Source organism: Chenopodium album, chromosome 12 (assembly GCF_948465745.1).
Source record: "Chenopodium album chromosome 12, dcCheAlbu1.1, whole genome shotgun sequence".
Lineage (NCBI taxonomy): Eukaryota > Viridiplantae > Streptophyta > Magnoliopsida > Caryophyllales > Amaranthaceae > Chenopodium > Chenopodium album.
The window spans coordinates 27973042-27992424 of NC_137845.1; the positions used below are offsets into that span (position 1 = coordinate 27973042).

The following is a 19383-nucleotide window of genomic DNA, read 5'->3' on the forward strand; positions in this document are numbered from 1 at the left end:
GCGCCCTGGGCTCTTGTTCTTCTTAATTCAGCGGGGATGTGCTGCCGGGGGATCTTCCATTTGAGAGGAGAGGAGTGGTCCACCGTAGTGAGGGATGGGTCCGGAAGGACACACCATTCAACCTCTTTGTCCACTAAGAGGATGAATTTGCGCTTGCTTGTTGAGTAGTTGATGAAACGGTTGTGACGGAGAGCACTAAGGGAGAGAGAATAGGGAGGGAACTCGTAGATGACTTCCTCTTGGGTTTGGTGCACAAAGGGGAGCATTTCTATTTGCTCCTTGTAAGCTCCATCTTTCAAGGAGAGGGCAATGATAGTGATCATGCCCCCCATAAAAATATCGTCACCAAGACGGTTATCCCTAGTATCCAAAAGCCTTTGGATGAAGTTGGATGAGCATTAGAACTTGAGGCGCTAAGGGTTCTCGGCCAAGAATAGACAAGCTACCTCATCCTTAACCATTGAGCCGAGGTTTTCTTTGAAGAACATGACATATTGGAGGAGCCGAGCAAAATATCTCAAGGCTATGTGGATGATGTTGTTGACCTTAGATAGGGCTGTACACCGGTCCAAAACCGGACCGGACCTGATCCGGACCTGAATGGACCGGGACCTGAATCCTTGATTTTTAAGGACCGGAGACCGGACCTGAATCAATAGGTCCGGTTCCGGTCCAGACCTGAAAAATCAGGTCCGGTCCGGGTTTGGACCTGAATAGACCTGATTATTGATTTTTTTTGTTTTTTTTTTAAATTATATAAAATTACTAACCTGTTTAGACCTGTTTGGACCTGTTTAGACCTATTTGGACCTGTTTAGACCTGTTTGGACCTGTTATGGACCTGTTTGGACCTGTTTATGGACCTGTTTGGACCTGTTAGACCTGTTTGGACCTGTTTATGGACTTGTTTAGACTTATTAAATATAAAAAAGTAGCTTTACCGGTTTCAGGTCCGGACCTGAAAATTCCGGGTTTTACCCGGACCGGACCTGAAACCCGAAATCCTTAAATTTCAAGGACCGGGACCGGACCTGAATCTACAGGTCCGGATCAGGTCCGGTCCCAACAGGTCCGGTTCAGGTCGGTTTTCAGGTCCGGACCAGTTTTTGTACACCCCTAACCTTAGATGTGTTGGTCCAAAAACTATCCCTGGTGGATATGCTCCTCCACCATTCTTGCTCGTTGTAGGGGATGCGATGAGTGGATGTCATCTCGCATGGATGATTTAGCCCGGTCGCATGCCAATGGAAAATCTCGTTTAGATCACTCTCGGTGAGGGAGTGATCCTCATTGAACATGCGGAAATGTATTACAAGTTGAGGCTCCTCATCATTAAATTTTGGCTCAATGACTTCCTTGCGAAGAGAGGCAAGGAATTTCAAAGTCACTCGCTCATAGGTGTGAGCATGAAGATAGATGAAGTCGCCCCAACCAAAATTCTGTGCTAACCGGACTACCTCATCAAAGATACCGAGCTTTTACAAAGTGGTAGGACAAAAGAACCGTGTTGAACGGATGGGTCGCTTGATGAGGGCTTTGTAGACGTCCCAAAAATGCTCATTCGGAGCAATTATGCTATGATCATTGATGCCGGGAGGAGGCGGGAAACTAGTTGAAGAAGATTCACCCACTCTCTTCCTCTTTGACTTGCTCTTTCCGAAAACCATGATTCTACAAAATTACCAAGAGCTATTATTAGGAAAATTTGATAAGAGATGTCATAAGAACGCTAGCCATGGTAAAAGTGTATGCGTGAAAGTAGTTGCCTTGAGTTGTGAAATAGATAAAAAGGATGACAACAATACAATCAAGGCATAATGGACACATTTAAACCAAGGCATGGGCAAGAAATCCTATGACATTCATATAAAAGTCCTAACATAGTCTAGGTGAATTTTGGCATGATGTCTCCTAATTATGTGATAATCATTCACCAAACCATCAAAATCAAACCAAAAACAATAAGAATCATTCTCCAACAACATCCAATTCATGAATTTCTCAATCACCAAATAGTAGCATGAACACCCTAGCATGAAATCAACATTTTTAAGCAAAGACATTGAGATCAAACAAAACCAAGGTATACATGCATAATCATGAAAATAACACGTTCTACTATCAATTACAAATCAATTGCAACATGTAAATCCAAATAACCACAAGAAACAAGTAAGGTATTACTAACAATTTCAAAAATACCACAATTCATATTTAAACATGTAAAACATGGTATAACTATGAGAAATTGAAGAAATAAACTTGCAAAAGTTAAGAAAATCATACCACAATTGATTGTAAGTGAGTAGAAACCGAAAAACATCAAAACACTTAAACCCTAGAAATTGGGGGAAATGAAAAGATGGGAGATTGTAGAAATGGAGTAGAGGATGGAAAATAAGTGAGAAAAAGAGAAGATTGGAGTGATTTTAATGGAGGTTTGAGGTTGTAGGAGGGGGTTGTAATGGAGGTTAGAGTGAGAAGGAGGAGAAAAGAGAGAGAGGGGGTCGAATGAAATGAAATGGAGAAGAAAAGCAGCCCTGTTTTTTTTTTTTTTTAAAAAAATCGACAAAGGTTTGGCCAAACCATGGGTAAGTTCGGTCGAACCATGGGTAAGTTCGGCCGAACTTGCTCAAGGTTCGGTTCAACCTTCTCTCTAACTTGAAATTTTCAAAAATGGCAGAAAGTTTTCAAGTTTTGATTTCAGAGCAGGTGCGACCGAACACAGCTATGTCTGGGCGAACCTAGGTTCGGTCGAACCTCTCCAAGGTTCGGTCGAACCTACTCTAGAATATGAGTTTCTGCAGTTCTGGCAGAAAGTTTTCAACTTGAGGTTCTAGAGGAGGTGCGACCGAACTCAAGAAGGTTCGGGCAAACCTTTCAAAAGGTTCGACCAAACCTTCAGGGAGTCCGGTCGAACCACCTGGCTTTTTCAAAGAATTCCATTTTGCAACACAATATGCACAAACACCTCTCTTCAAAACACACTAAACACCATACCATCATGCTAAGGCAAAGCATATCAAAAATTCCAACACAATCAAAATTCAAAAATCCAACAATCCAACATTGTAGTTAGGAAAATAACAAAGCATCAAGAAAGGAGGAAAAAGAAAAGGGTTAGAGACTCGGGTTGCCTCCCGAGAAGCGCTTCTTTATGAGGTCACTAGCTTGACCATGAGAAAAATTCTTCAAGTGGGAGGCTTGGGATCCAAAGGATCAAGCATTATACATTCGATGATACCAACTTCTTCCTTGCAAAAGTAATGCTTCAAACGATGACCATTAACCATAAACTTGTTACCATCCGCATCTAACTCAAAGGACCATAAGGAGTAGTCTTTGATAACACAAAAGGACCCGACCACTTTGATTTGAGTTTACCCGGAAGCAAACGAAGCCTTGAGTTGAAAAGCAAAACCTTATCTCCAACCTTAAAGTTCTTGTTTCGAATATGTTGGTCATGCCACTTTTTGGTCTTCTCCTTATATAACCTTGAGCTCTCATAAGCATCATCTCTAAGCTCTTCAAGTTCATTGAGCTTAAGCAATCTCTTCTCACTGGCCAACGATAAATCCATATTGAGCTCTTTGATAGCCCACCAAGCCTTGTATTCTAACTCAACCGACAAGTGACAAGCCTTTCCATAGACCAACCTATAGGGGGTCGTGCCGATTGGAGTCTTGTACGCCGTCCTAAGAGCCCATAGTGTGTCATCAAGTTTGAGAGACCAATCTTTCCTTGATTTGTTCACCATCCTTTCAAGAAGATTTTTGATTTCACGATTCGAGACTTCCACTTGTCCTTGAGTTTGAGGGTGGTAAGGTAATCCAACCTTGTGATGAACGCCATACCTCTTGAGAAGAGCTTCAAATTGCTTTTTGGCGAAATGGGAGCCTCCATCACTAATTAACACCCTCGGAACTCCAAACCTAGGAAAAATGATCTTCTTTAGGAGCTTAAGCACAACCTTGTGATCATTGGTAGGTGAGGGTATGGCTTCAATCCATTTTGTCACATAATCGACCGCTACCAAGATATATAGATTCCCACAAGAAGAAACGAAAGGCCCCATAAAATCCACCCCCCAAACATCGAAGGGTTCAACTTCTAAAACACTTTGTTGGGGCATTTCGTACCTCTTGGTAATGCCTCCGCTCCTTTGACATATATCACATTGCGCAACGAATTGGTGGGCGTCTCTATGCATTGTCGGCCACCACAATAAGGATTGAGAGATTTTTGCCACTGTTTTGTCAACACCACCATGTCCTCCACATGGTAGTGAGTGGCAATGCTCAAGAACACCTTGAATTTCATGATCTGGAACGCACTTCCGATAAAGGCCATCTCCACATTTCTTGAATAGGTATGGGTCATTCCAAAAGTACCTTCTTACTTCCTTGAAAAACTTTTTCTTTTGTTGAGAAGAGTACTCTGGGGGAACGACTCCACACGCAAGATAGTTGGCTATATCCGCGTACCAAGGGGTAGAAGTTGACACCAAAGCCATGAGAGCCTCGAATCCTATATCATCATTAATCGGTACATCCTCCTTGTTATCAAATGGTAGCCTAGACAAATGATCCGCTACATAGTTCTCCGCTCCCTTCTTGTCCCTCATTTCCATGTAAAAGTCTTGGAGAGAGAGAACCCAACGGATCAAGCGAGGCTTTGCTTCTTTCTTGGTCATGAGATACCGCACCGCAATGTGATCCGTGTACACAATAACTTTTGAGCATATAAGATAGGATAGAAACTTATCGAATGCAAACACTACCGCTAACATCTTTTTCTCCGTTGTTGTGTAATTCCTTTGAGCCTCATCTAGAGTCCTACTTGCGTAGTAGATGACACATGATTTTCCTTGTTTCTTTTGACCAAGAACGACACCTACTGCAAAGTCACTAGCATCGCACATTAGCTCAAAAGGCAAGCTCCAATCCGGAGCTTGCACAACGGGAGAAGAAATGAGAGCTTCCTTGAGCTTACAAAACGCCTCAAGGCAAGCCTCATTGAAGTAAAAAACAACCTCTTTTTTGAGCAATTCGGTCAAAGGTTTGGCGATTGAAGAAAAATCTTTGATAGACCTCCGGTAAAAACCGGCAAGCCCAAGAAAAGCCCATACCCCCGTGATGGAAGTAGGAGGGGGTAACTTTTCAATCACCGAAACCTTGGCCGAATCAACCTCAATGCCATTTTTTGAAACCTTATGGCCTAGGACAATGCCCTTCTCGACCATAAAATGGCACTTTTCCCAATTTAAAACCAAACTCGTCTCTTGACACCTTTTCAAAACTTTTTCAAGGATAAAAAGACAAGTGTCAAAAGACGAGCCACCAACACTAAAATCATCCATGAAAACCTCAATTTCTTTTTCAAGCATCTCAGAGAAAATGGAAGTCATGCATCTTTGAAAAGTAGAGGGAGCATTGCATAATTCGAATGGCATTCTTCGGTATGCAAATTTCCCATATGGACATGTGAAAGTAGTTTTCTCTTGATCACTTGGATGGATAGGGATTTGGAAAAATCCGGAATACCCATCCAAGAAACAAAAGAAAGCATGGTTAGAAAGCCTTTCAAGCATTTGGTCCATGAAAGGGAGAGGAAAATGATCTTTCTTGGCGTTTTCTCCACCGTACGGGTGGAATTTCCTCTCCCTTTTCATCCTTGATTATGGTCATCCCACCCTTCTTTGGAACTACATGAACCGGGCTAACCCATTTGCTATCGGAGATAGCATAGATGATGCCCGCCTCACGTAGTTTCAAAATTTCTTTCTTCACAACCTCTTGAAGGTTGGGGTTCATCTTTCTTTGAGGTTCAATGGAGGTGGAATGATCATCTTCAAGATGAATACGATGCATGCACAAAGAAGGGCTAATACCTTTGATATCACCAATGCTATACCCTATCACATCCCTATATTTTCTTAAAACATCAAGAAGTTTTTCCAAATTAAGACCATCTAGGGTAGCATTGACAATAATAGGGTATTTTCCCTCCTTATCAAGAAAAGCATATTTCAAAGAAGGGGGAAAGTGCTTGAGTTCTACCTTGGGAGGAGGCTTAGAACTCTCCTCCAATTTCTCCTCCTTGGACTCAAGCTCGGTCTCAACTTGTTGTTCAACTTCCTCCTTTGAGGATTCCTCCATTGCCATGACAAATTCTTTAGCCTCTTAAGAGTGGAAATCTTCTTTGCATGTAAGGGCTTCTATCATTGGATCTTAAGGCCTCAGCACGACCCTCCCCAAGCGATCTAGCTCTTCATTCACAACATCTACTCTATAGCATTTTTCAACCATGGGGGTTTTGAGCAACTTAGAAAATTCAAAGACAATCTTTTCATCGGCCACTTCACAAGTGATGGTGTTGTTCTTGCAATTGATGACCGCCCCCAAAGTTTTAAGAGCTTCACGTCCCAAAATCAAAGGAGTGTTAACATCCTCCTCCATATCCATCACTACGAAGTCACAAGGCACGTAGATGTGTCCCACTTGAATTGGAACATCCTCAAGCTCTCCACAAGGTAATTTCACTGATCGATCGGCCAATTGAATTGTATTCCTTGTAGGGATCATCTCTATATTGAGTTTTTGAGCACTGGATAGAGGGATTAAACTAACACTTGCTCCAAGATCGGCTAAGGCGCCCCTAGCTTCCATGTTCCCAATTTTCACCGGCAAAGTGAAACTTCTCGGGTCTTTTTCCTTCTTGGGCTTCTTATGTTGGACAAGAGCACTCACTTGATGTGGAAGGGTGATAAGCTCATCATTGAGCTTCCTCTTGTTGGTGAGAATATCCTTGAGGAACTTGGAGTAAGATGGCATTTGTGTCACAACTTCAAGAAAAGGGAGGTTGATATGCAAATTCTTCATGACACTAAGAAATTTTGTGAGCTTGTCATTCAACTTCCTCTCTGCAAGCCGACCGGGAAAAGGAACCGGTCCATCAAGATTCCTAGCCTCACTAGGAATTAAAGTTGTCTTCTCATTGTCAAGCTTCTTCTTCTCCGAACCTCCTTCTATCTCATCACTTTTTTCTTTCTCACCTCCCTTGTTTTTATTCACACTCTCCTCTCCTCCCTTCTTTTCCTCACTATCCCCTTCATTTGGTCCTTCATAGGAAGTTCCCGACCTCAATGTGATCGCTTTGCATGTATCGGGTTTTGGATTGTGAGATGGGTTAGGTTGTGGTTGTCCGGGTAGAGTGGATGGTGAATTAAAAGGAGTTCTCTCGGCCAATTGAGCTAGTTGTGAGTCAACCATCTTGTTGTGAGCTCTTATATCTTGCATTTGTTGCCCAAAAGATTGCATTTGCGCATGCATGGCTTGGAGGAGTTGAGTTTGAGTTATCTCTGCTTGAGGTGCTTGTTCTTGATGATTTCTTTGAGGTGCTTGGGTTTGATTGTTGTATTGGTTGTTCCTTAGATAGCTTCCTCTTGGGTTTTGGGGTTGAGATGGAGGTGGATTTTGATATTGAGGGTTGGAGTTATAGGAAAGTTGAGCTTGTTGGTTCCATTGTTGAGGTTGAGGTACAAACCCGGGTGGTGGTTGTCTCCAAGCTACTCCACCGCCGCTTCCTCTAAATCCCTCTTGCCTTGTGTTGTATGTCGCTACATGTTTGGGGCTTAAACCTCCACAATAGGATGTATCATGGTTCGTTCCTCCACAATTTTGACAAGATAAAGAGTTAACTTGAGAAGAGCTTGCTCCACCACTTGAACTTGCATTCACACTCGTGTTCAACTTGGAAAGCCCTTTTGTTAGTTGATCAATTTGATGTTGTAATTGATCAACTTTCTCCAATTCGTAAATACCACCTCTCTTTGGAGCGTTTCTTCTTCGGCCCCCCCAAGAGTAATTCTTTGCTACCTCTTCTATTGTGGCTTCAACTTGATTTTGAGGGATCTTGATTAATTGACCACCCGCCCCCGCATCCAAATTGGCTCTTGACATGGGCTCCAATCCGTCGTAGAAAAACCGCATGAGCAACCCTTGATTGTACTCATGGTGGGGACATGCTTGCACCAACTCTTTGAATCTCTCCCATGCTTCACCAAGACTTTCATCGGCCTCTTGCTCAAATGATGCAATTTTCCTTCTCATTTCGGCGGTCTTCTCTTCGGAGATAAAGCGCTTCAAGAACGCCTTTACAACCTCCCTCCATGTTGTGAGAGTGTTAGACTTTACTTGCTTTAGCCATTTCTTTGCTCATCCGGTGAGAGATTGCTGGAAAAGGTGCATACGAATGTAGTCTTGACTCACTTCATTGGTTTGCATCATTGCGCACAATTCAAGGAATCGGTCCAAATGTTCAATAGGGTCCGCACTTGCACTTCCGGAAAATTGCTCCGATTGGACCATTCGAGTATATTGTGGATGGATTGAGAAGTTGGTTTCCGTGACGGGTAGCAAAATCCCTCCCGTGAGCTCATAGTCCTCCGGATTTCCGAACTCACGAAACAAAACATCATTCTCTTGTCCCGCCATTGATTCGCGTGGTGAACTTGAAGAGTAAGTATCACTCTCACTATCAACTATATCACCAAAACGTCTTCCCTCGTCTTGATAAAGCCTACGGACTTGTCTCAAGGTTCGGTTGATTTCGTGGTCAATTTGATGTGAGGGTGCTCCTTGAGACCTCCTAAGCATTCACCAAAGCTAAGAAAACAATTAGCAATGACAAGGATGATAAAATAAAAAAAACAAAAAGAAAAGAAAGCAAAATGACTCAAACAAAAGCAATAATATTCGCTAAACAAGCCGCTTCCCCGGCAACAGCACCAAAATTTGGTCACGGGTTAAATAGGTCGTTATGATACCACCCTAACCAAATTAATCATTTATGATACCTAAACCTACACTAAACTAGTTAGTCGCAAGTAAAGGGTCGGACCACTAGGGAAGCACGCTAATTCAACATCAAATATCACTAATGCAAGAGTGAAAAGGGGATTGTTTTTGTTGGTTTTGTTGAGTAGAACACTAAAACTACAAGTAAGCAAGAAAATGATGATTAAAATCAATAGAAAATGACGCTAGGGATACGGGGGTGTCCAATATGATTAGAAAGATGAGAATAATGGTGATTATCATGAAACATATGCCAAAGAACACAAGGTTCTACCTAAACAATTCATTCTCATGCAATAGTCTAGGCAAATCAATGAAAGAGGTCTACACTAATAAGGATCATTCTCATGCATCCTATTAGTTACAATTAAATCAAGAGAATAAAGAAGCACAATCCATAAAAACTCCATTTTAATAACTCATTCTCATGCAATCATTAAAATAGAGGTGATCCTAATCTAGTTCAAATCAATTTCATGCATTTAAACTAGAAAACATCAAATAGAGTGCAACAATAATCCCAAGCTAATAAAAATCATGTCTTTCATCAATATATGGCATAAGTTCAATCCAACCATCATCATTCATCCAATATCAAATCATATCTTCCACCCCCTTCCCCTAGCTAAAAGTTTAGCCTAGAGAAGGGAGATTAAACATAATATCAAAACTAGCAATAAACTCAAGAAACTCAAAACAAAACATGATTGAAATCAATGAAATAAATAATAACCAGATAAACTAATAAGATTGACAAAAATAAGTAACAATAAAACAAATAAATAATATTAAAGGAAAGGAGAAGAGATTACTAAAGAAGGGATTAATGAAAGATTAAAACTTGGATCCTTGATTGAAGAAAGATTAAAACTTCAGCAAAGTTGAATACAATAAAGGAAGCTTCAATAACAATCTATTTTTCTCTCTCTAGATTAGGCTAATGTTCTATGGAATTAGTACTGAGTTAATCCAAAAAAAAAAAATCCCCTCAAAACGTTCTAAGATGGGACTTATATAGTCCGTACAGAGCCAGCTGAAAAAAGGAGAGGTCCGACCGAACAAAGAGAAGGTTCGGCCGGACTACAGGGTAGGTACGGCCGAACCATGGGTAGGTTCGGTCGAACCTCCCTGATCTTGGTCTGGTCGAACTTCTGTGGTTCGACTACTCCTGCAAAATTGCCAAATTGCATCTTGTCCCTGCCTCGACGTTCGGCCGAACCACTGAGCAGGTTCGGCCACACCTTGGTTCGGCTACACCTTCAGGAGGTTCGGCCAAACCTCTTCTGAATCATGCTTCCTTCAGCTTCCCTTGAGCTTAGCTTCCTCCTCTTGAAAATCCCGATGGTTCCTACAAAGCATAAGCATGGAAATCACAATAAAAACAAAGCGAGAAGACTAAGAAAAGGGAAGATAGAGGAGAAAAGAAAGGAGGAAGCAAAACTAAGTAAAAATGCTTAGAAAAAGGGCCAAACAAGTGCAAATGAGGGGAGAATCCTTAGAGAAAAAGGATAAAAGAGTGGCATAAATGCCACTCATCAATAGGGATGAGCATTGGAGATCCCTTGATATGATCATGTGTGAATGTGAATGTGAATGAATGCATTTTTATTACGGCCACACCCCAATGTGAGGTTGCTTACGTATCCGTTAGGAATCAGGCCAAACGTAGCTCTAGACGAACCTCGCACAAGTATGTGTATACCTCAAAGAGGTATTTTAAGGGTTGTAACGTGGTTAGGAGGTTGAAGAAGAAGGGGATAACGGCTCAAGACCCTAGATAAGCCCCCAAGGTGTGAAACCTTGCTTTTGAAATCTTTATATTTTTATGCTTGAGGTTTCCTCACTTTTTAACTCTCTTTCTTTTGTTTATATTTTGCTCTCACTTTTTTGCCTTATCATTTTTTATTTTGATAAGAGTGGGCAATCCCGATCATGCGGTCTATCACTCACTTGGCATTCATGTCTCAGGCGCTGTACCGAGCACTCGATAAGAAACACAATCTGAGACGTGGCCATATCAAAGACATGTTCATATCAATGACATTGGAACACTTGCCCTTTTGTACAATTTTATTATTTTTTTTATTTTTTGACTTTTTGAGATCTAGGTAAAATCACACAAGCTTTTGTATTTAGAACTTGCATAAGTTGCACACTATCCCATCCCAAGGTTAGGTAGATGTGGGTTGAAAAAAGAAAGGTCTATCGTTAGACGAGGCTCAAAGTGGTTTCTCAAGAAAGGATTATGTATTTGAAAAGTGATGGTGATATAATAGGCTACAAGAGGTGCCTCAAATCATTAGTATACCTTGTGCTAAGTCCAGCGTGGTTTTTTTTTTTAAATGCAATGTGATGATCATATGCAAAGAAATAAATGCTCATTTTATTTAAAAAGTGAAGGGTAAAAATCAAACTCTAAGAAATAAATCTAAGGAGGATGAAGGATGCCTATGCTAGACTTATTGAGAAAGGGTTTGAAAAAAGAAGAAGAAAGCATGAATTCTTGGTGAGAAGCTTGCCTTGTGCATTTGTTTCATCATTACCCTTTTTTTTTTTATGTTTGTCAATCACATGACTCAAACTCGATTCAACATGCATGGATGGGAAAAGATCATGAAAGAATGTGGGAGTGGTATGCATGGAGAAAGCATGTAGAGAGTGGAAAGATGATGTAGATGGAGAGATATGGAAGAATTGGGAATAGAGTGGACCCCCAACTCAAATGACGGAAAGAGCGACTCATGCATGAACCTAAGACATGGTCATGGTGTGGAAAGAGTATGTACAAAGTGTGTGAATACTTATGAGTGTAAGTGATATGTTCAACACTCGTGTCATGACCATGTGACTAGACTCAAACAAAGACTAAGTTAAGACTTCACGTATGTGCACTAAACTGGATAGGCTGTAGTATTTTAGTCATAACTTTTGATCTGTGACTCCGAATTTGACGAAACCAACTCCAAATGAAAGATAAAACTCGGTGCTACAGATCCATAGGTTGTAAGACTCGTAACTCTTCCTAGAACTCTGAATATGACCAAAATAAGTTGACACTTGTGCAGTATACGGGAATAAAAATACGGGTTGACTCAAAGGAACTATGACTCGATTTTAGACATATTTATTAGCTCAAATTAATTAATAAATTAATTAAGAAAAGTCCTTTAGTCATTGGATAGTTTATTTAATCATATTCATAATTACAAGTCAAACCAAACGGTTAGTTTAATCATATGTAAGTATGCACAAGCAAGTAATGCACAAGTAGTCAAATAGTCACAATATGATGCAATGAGTGTGAAATCTAACCATGACTCTAGTTCTCTAAAGTTCAAGGATAAGGGTTAGTCAAAGAGGGTCCATGGTTATGAGTCCAGATGCATCGCACGGAAGCCTTACCTTTGGAAGGGTTGGCGCGTATGGATGGGACCCCGCAAGTTAAACTTGCTTCCATGGTTTGGTGAATTCACAAACTCGGATGTACTCTTCGTTGCCATGAGCGTTCTATTGGGTAGATGGAACGTGAATTCCCAGAGGGTTATGGCCATATGTAGAACACATATGGGTTCAGAAAAGTGAGAAAAACTCAATCAGGAAGTAGAATCGAGCAAGCAGAACTAGAATTGGTCGAAACAAGAAGGTACATTTCTGGCTCGGTATTGGAAGAACATAGCGCGAGACAACAGAGCTTGTCGCGAGAAGATGACCCTGTCGCCACGTGACATTGCTGTAGCATAGCGACAGTGCCATCGCACTGCGACATGCACTATTTTCTCAGCGCCAGTTACTACATGCCTCAGCAGCTTTCTATTCTTAGAATTATCCAGTTTTTCGTAGCGTTATTTCAATTCTAGTTGTGAAAGATATTTCCCAAATTTCCTACGTGTAAAACTCTTATGTTTTTGACGCATTACGGATGGTCTATCCAATGCAGACCTTTTTATGCTTACGCCAATAATGTCAATCAAAATTACGCACATGAATACTTAGAACTTTTCGAGTCTCGTCCACTCATTCTATATTATTGGAAAAATAAATTTTAGGAATTAAAATAGAAATCCTCCCCAGTGGAGTCGCCAAAACCTGTAGGGAATATTTCAAGCATCCCACACTTGAGCCCCACTGTGATCATACACTATGGTGGCGTCCAAAGGGAAGGAAGCTAGAGTAAAAGAGTCGCCAATTGTCTAGGGTAAAAATACCCTAGACACATGGACCAATGAGAGAGCTCCACGTGTCAAGGGCTGGCAGGTCATCAAAGACCACTCACCAGCTGACACGTGGAAATCTCAGTCTTCATCAGAATTGCGACTTTCAAGGGCCCAATTCCCAAGAATCCGCACTTTGTGGCACAGCCCACCAGTCCTAGGTCAGAGTGACCTAGGGAGGGGCACATTTCCCAACGACCCTATAAATAGGGAGATATTCCCCCATTTTGTTGACATCCACAATAATTTATTACACACACATTCTCTGTCATTAGAGAACACCTGAGCTTGGAATCCAAGCAGATACCCACCTAAATTTCCGCACTCTTTATTCCTTTTCAGATTACTAACTTGGCCGTCGGAGGCGGAGCTCCAACAACTGGAGTCTCCGTGTTTTGCAGGTGCAGCTCGAGCCGGAACAGACTTTGTGATGTAACTCTCCCAAGGGACAAAAAACACCCAAAACATTTGGCGCCGTTTGTGGGGAGAGAACCTCAAAGATGGTTCAAGAGAGTATACCACTTCCTGATCCCAACAATCTACAACCGGTTATTCAGCCGGAAAACACAAGTATTCCTCAACCAGTGGTCTACACAGACCATGAGGATGATGATGATGAAGTGGAGACGCATATGGCCGAGGATGGGTCATTCATCTCCAAGTATGTCCATTCCAGAGATCAACTGGAACGACACACTAACCAGGTGGGTCCAAGCAGGCCCTCTACGAGGTTAGAAGGGGAAACCCAGACGGCTAGAGGATCAGCCCCAGTCACCTGGGACGAGCTCATGAAATTCATGAACTCCTTCAAGGGTGAAATCAAAGATATGATCGACAAAATCAAGGCTGGCTCTAGCAAGGGTCAGCCGACTAAAAAGACTCTTCCAGCTGAGAGGAAGAAGCCGGTAAAGGACAGACGACCAACTCCTCATCCCTAGGAGAAGGAAAGGGCAGCCGCAAGACTTGACTGGTCTAAGATCCTTTTATCAAAGGGTCCTCTGTGGCACACCCGACATAATCAGCCGGAAGACAGCAAGAAATCTGTCTCCGACGCTCGGCACATCATTGAGTGGAGGAGACACCAGCAGCTGTCTGAGTCAGCCTCGACCTCGAGCTTTCCAGAAAGTTTCAAAGGAACTTTTTAAGGAACTCACAGTCCTTACATGAGAGTCAGACAGGCAGCAAGTCTGTCTACACCGACCCTCAGATGATGATTAGGTTTGCCCCGTGTGCACCCCAGGCGCAATACAGGCTGTATGGCCTTCAATTTATGCAGTTGCCTCCCTTTGGAGGTCAGGCGGCATATAATATCGTCCAGCCATTGGACTGGTAGCTCCGTCTACTTAAACTTGGTGAACAACCTTCTGCGTTCACCAAGAATATAACCGAGGCGGCCCAGCCGACCAAGGTTAAGAATGTGTTGGTGGGTACCTATGATGGTACCTCCAACCCAAAAGACCACCTAATGGCATACACCAACCTTATGTGCTTACAGGTTTGGGACGATGCCACTTGGTGTCGATGTTTCCCGGCTACATTGAAGGGCATTGCCCAATAGTGGTTTGACAACTTGCGAGCCGGCTCTATTGATTGCTTCAAGAATCTAGCCTTCTTGTTTGCCACCAACTTCTTAATGAACATCCCTGGCAAGAAAACAAGTCTTGAATTGAGCACCATTAAGCAGGGTGAGAGAGAAGGGCTACGCGCTTATGTCAGGCAGTTCAACCTGGTCAGAATCCAGATCCAGGGACTGTCTAACGAGGTAACATTCACAGACTTTAAGTTTGATCTCGTAAAAAAAGGGGCATTTACACTGCAGGCGGCCATGAGGGAGGCGGAAAGCTATATTCAAGCAACCGACCTCTGTACGCCTGGTAGCCAGTCGGACTCCAAAAAGTCTGACAAACAAAAAAAAAGCCGGTCTGCTCAGCCGACGAAGAAGAAAGAAGAGAGCAAGAAGAGATAAGAAGTCTGGGCGGTTAGTGATTCTAACCAGCCGTCCCAGAAGAAAACGAAAGAATTTAAACCGTACGTCCCTAGGTACGAGTTTAACAAGGACTGCAACTCCATCCTCATGGAGATAAAGGACCGGATGTCTCTTGAGAAGCCGAACCCAATGAAGAGTTCCGTCCAGTCACGGAACAAGAACAAATTCTGCCAATACCATGAGGAAGTTGGCCACGACACCAACGACTGCTTCAGCCTTCAACGGGCGTTGGACCGTCTAGCTGACAAAGGGATGTTAAAGTCCTACATTTCTAAGTTCCTAGTAGGGACTAAAAGAAGAACAAAGGGCAGTCGTCCAAGACTTCCCAGCCTACTAGTAGTTTAGACACCGATAAGGAGCCGGTCTACACTATAGCAGGCATGTTCTCATGTGGTGGCCCTACCATCCGGGGCACCAAAAGCCATCTTTGAAAGATGGATAAGGATGATGATGAGCAGGCGTCTGTTAATTCCACCTTCCCAGACGTCCTGATCACTGAGAAGGACAGGGGCAGCGTCCGCCATCCGCATGACGACCGGTCGTCATTGAATGTAAGGTCGCCAATCAGCTGGTTGGGCGGATCGTCATAGACACCGGCAGCTCGTCGAACATCATCAGCTTCCAGTGCTTGCAAAAGCTGAAATACAAGCCCAATAGCATGCATCGGACAACCCACCCCTTGTTTGGTTTTGGGGGTGGGATGGTTTACCCAGTCGGTAGGATTGACTTACCCATCCGGCTGGGAGAGAAAGGAGAAGGATGACATCTGGTCGTCAAATTCTTGGTCGTTGAGGAACTGACCACCTATAACATTATGTTAGGCCGTCCCACCCTCAACGAAGCCAAGGTTGTAATCATCCCTTCCCTCATGCTCATCAAGTATGAGAGGAATGATGGCTCTGTTGGTTCCTTTAACGGGGATCAGAAGATGGCCCGGGAGTGTTACCTCTCAGTCGTCAAAGATACTGTGGCCCTAGACGGGCAAGGGCAGGAACCAATAGACCTTGACAATGTCAAGGATGCCAACCAAGCCCCACCAGCAGTCGGAAAGAAAAGAAAAGCTGCTTAGTTGGTGGAGGTGAAGAAAAAGAAAAAATAGCAATCACTAACCGGAGAGCGGTCAGATGAGCTCCGCCCCTAATCGGGTGGTGAAAACATTGACCTCGCTTTAGATGACAACCATCCAGAGCGTATTGTTAAGGTTGGGACGGTTGCTTATGCTACCTTAGGTGCAGATTTGCACCTTCTACTGAAGGAATCCAAAGACATTTTTGCCTTTGAAGTGGAAGAGATGCCAGACGTCAGCCTGGATCTCGCTATCCACAAACTCGCCGTGGATCCAAAAAAAAGCCCATCCGGCAAAAGAAGAGAAATCACGGCGAGGAAAGAAGTCAGGCGGCAGCTGCCGAAGTCAAAAAGCTATTGGATGCTGGGTTCATTCGGCCACGTAATTTTTCGGACTGGGTGGCGAATGTTGTGCTTGTAAAGAAGTCGAATGGTACCTGCCGTATGTGTGTTGATTACACAGACCTCAACAAGGCATGTCCGAAGGACAGTTATCTGCTTCCAAAGATCGACAGCTTAGTCAATTCTACGGCTGGTCATGCCTTGATGAGTTTCATGGATGCATATTCCGGCTTCCATCAAATACCCCTATGGAAAAAAGATCAAGAGAAGACGGCCTTCATCATTGATCAGGGGCTATTCTGTTATACTGTGATGCCGTTTGGCTTGAAGAATGCGTCGACTACGTTCCAATGGATGATTAATACAGTCTTCATTAATCAAATTGGGAGGAACGTAGAGGCGTACATTAATGACATGATAGTCTAATCCAAGCAGCAGGCGGATCACGTTGCTGACCTCCGAGAAACTTTCACCACACTCAGGCGGCATAAGGTTATGTTAAATCCCAAGAAATGCGTCTTTGGTGTTGAGTCTGGGAAGTTTCTCGGATTCTTGATTGATCAAAGGGGGATAGAGGCTAACCTTGAGAAGATACTGGCGGTGATTGACATGAAGTCACCCCGCACTGTTAAGGAAGTACAGAGACTAACTGGTTGCCTGGTGGCATTGGGGAGGTTCCTCAGCCGGTCAGTTGACAAATGTCTTTACTTCTTCCAAGCAATCAGGAAGAAGACTAGATTTGAATGGGGGGATGATGCTGAGACGGCCTTTCAGAAACTGAAAGAACATCTGCACTTTTTGCCAAGGCTTGTTAGCCCCTTGCCTAAGGAGACGTTATACATGTACCTAGCCGTCTCAGACCATGCCCTCAGTGTTGTTCTCCTTGCTAAGAGAGACGACATCCAGCTCCCGGTCTATTTCATTAGCCATGTGCTAAAAAATGCTGAACTCCGGTACCCCATGGTTGAAAAATTTGGCCTTGCTCTGTATATGGCATTCAAGAAGCTGAAGCCTTATTTTCTGGCACATCCGGTTGTAACCTACACCGATCAGCCCCTCAAGCGGCCAATGTCTACCTTGGAGTCATCAGACAGAATGTTGAAATGGGCTATTGAAATGCAAAGTCTTAAAATCTCCTACGAACCAAGAAAGGCAGTGAAAGGTCAGGCGTTTGCCGACTTCATTGTTGAGATGACTCGTCCGGTTTCTCCGGATAATCTTGATCAGGTTTGGAAGGTGTATGTAGACGGGAGCTCTACGAAGAACGGTTGTGGTGCAGGCATTATCTATGCGTCCCCTGAAGGAGACAAATTTGAATATGCACTACGGTTCAAGTTTTAGGCCTCAAACAATGAGGCAGAGTATGAAGCCCTGCTAGCCGAAATCCGCATGTGTAAGGCAGCAGGGGCAACAAAGATTGACGCCTTTTCTGATTCACAGTTGGTCGTTAGTCAGTATGAGGGTAGATATGAAGCAACTCATCCGGCTATGATCAAATATCTTCAGGCAGTCAAAGAAGAGGCTGGGGCACTTGAAGAATTCCGTCTGAGTCAGGTTCCCAGGTCAGACAACAACCAGGCGGATGCATTGTCCAAATTGGCATCTTCTGCCTGTTGTGATACGCCTCGGTCAGTCTTTTGGGAAGTTCTGGAAAAAAAAAGTATATATGAAGAATCCATTGGATTTTTGGACCGAATCTCTACCTGGATGGATGGCATCCGGGCATATTTAACAGACGGCACGCTCCCTAATTCACCGCAGGAAGCAACAAACTTCGAGAAGAGAAACGGGGAGCTCTTCAAGGGTAGTTTCCTTAAACCTTTATTGAAGTGTGTTACCCCAAAAAAGGGAAAGGAAGTTCTCGAAGAGTTGCATGCGGGATACTGCGCCTCCCATATAGGCGGCAGGTCCCTAGCCGTTAGAGCCAGGAGGCATTATTTTTGGCCTACTCTTGAGGCAGATGCCAAAGAGCTGGTAAAGAAATGTGACAAATGTCAGAAGTTTGGCAAGCTTATTCACCGCCCGGCTACTGATCTGACGGCAATCCACAACCCAGTCCCATTTGCTAAGTGGGGCATGGACATTATAGGTCCTTATACGCCTGCACCAGGTGGAAAACGTTATATTCTGGTGGCTGTGGATTATTTCACCAAGTGGGTGGAGGCGGAGGCGGTCAAGAACATCAAGACAAAGGATGTCATCTCTTTCATTTGGAAGAACATCATCACCCAGTTTGGGGTACCTATGTCTATGGTGTTTGATAATGGCTCTCAGTTTGAAACGCCTTAGCTCAAGACTTGGTTGGGAGATCAAGGGATCTCAAACTGTTTTGCATCAGTCAGCCGACCCCAAGCAAACGGCCAAGTTGAAGCCTTCAACAAACTCATCTCATACGGCATTAAAAAGAAAATTGAAAGAGCCGGTGGATTATGGGCAGAAGAATTAATTCATGTCTTATGGGCCATCCGGACAACTGCCAAAGGGGCAACCGGTGAAATCCCATTTCTCATGGTATACGGTGCTGAAGCCGTCTTGCCCATTGAACATTACGAGCCAACTCTCGGAGTCATGCTTTATGATGAAGAGGCAAATTGGGAGGCCATGCGGCTGGCACTGGACTCCCTCCTAGAACGCAGGGGCAATGCTGCCCTACGTCATGAGATATACCGTCTGAGAATGGCGAGAGCCTACAACAAGAAAGTGCACAAGCGCCCTTTGAAAGTTGGCGACTTCGTGTTACGAAAAATGGAGGCAACCGGTAGAGCCAATGAGCTTGGAAAGCTATCTCCCAATTGGGAAGGCCCCTACCGGATCTATGAAGAAGTAAGGGATGGCACCTACTGCTTGGAAACCCCAGACGGCAGACGCCTGCCTAGAACTTGGAATGTAGACAACTTAAAAAAGTACTACTTCTGAGAGT

General features: G+C 43.4%; 1 non-coding gene across 1 annotated transcript; it reads left to right on the plus strand.

Annotated features, from left to right (window-relative positions):
• Positions 1 to 8006: 8006 nt before the first annotated feature.
• On the plus strand, positions 8007 to 8114 carry LOC145573385 (small nucleolar RNA R71). The gene has a single exon (XR_014097428.1). It is a non-coding gene; the product is annotated as a small nucleolar RNA R71 (small nucleolar RNA).
• Positions 8115 to 19383: the final 11269 nt, after the last annotated feature.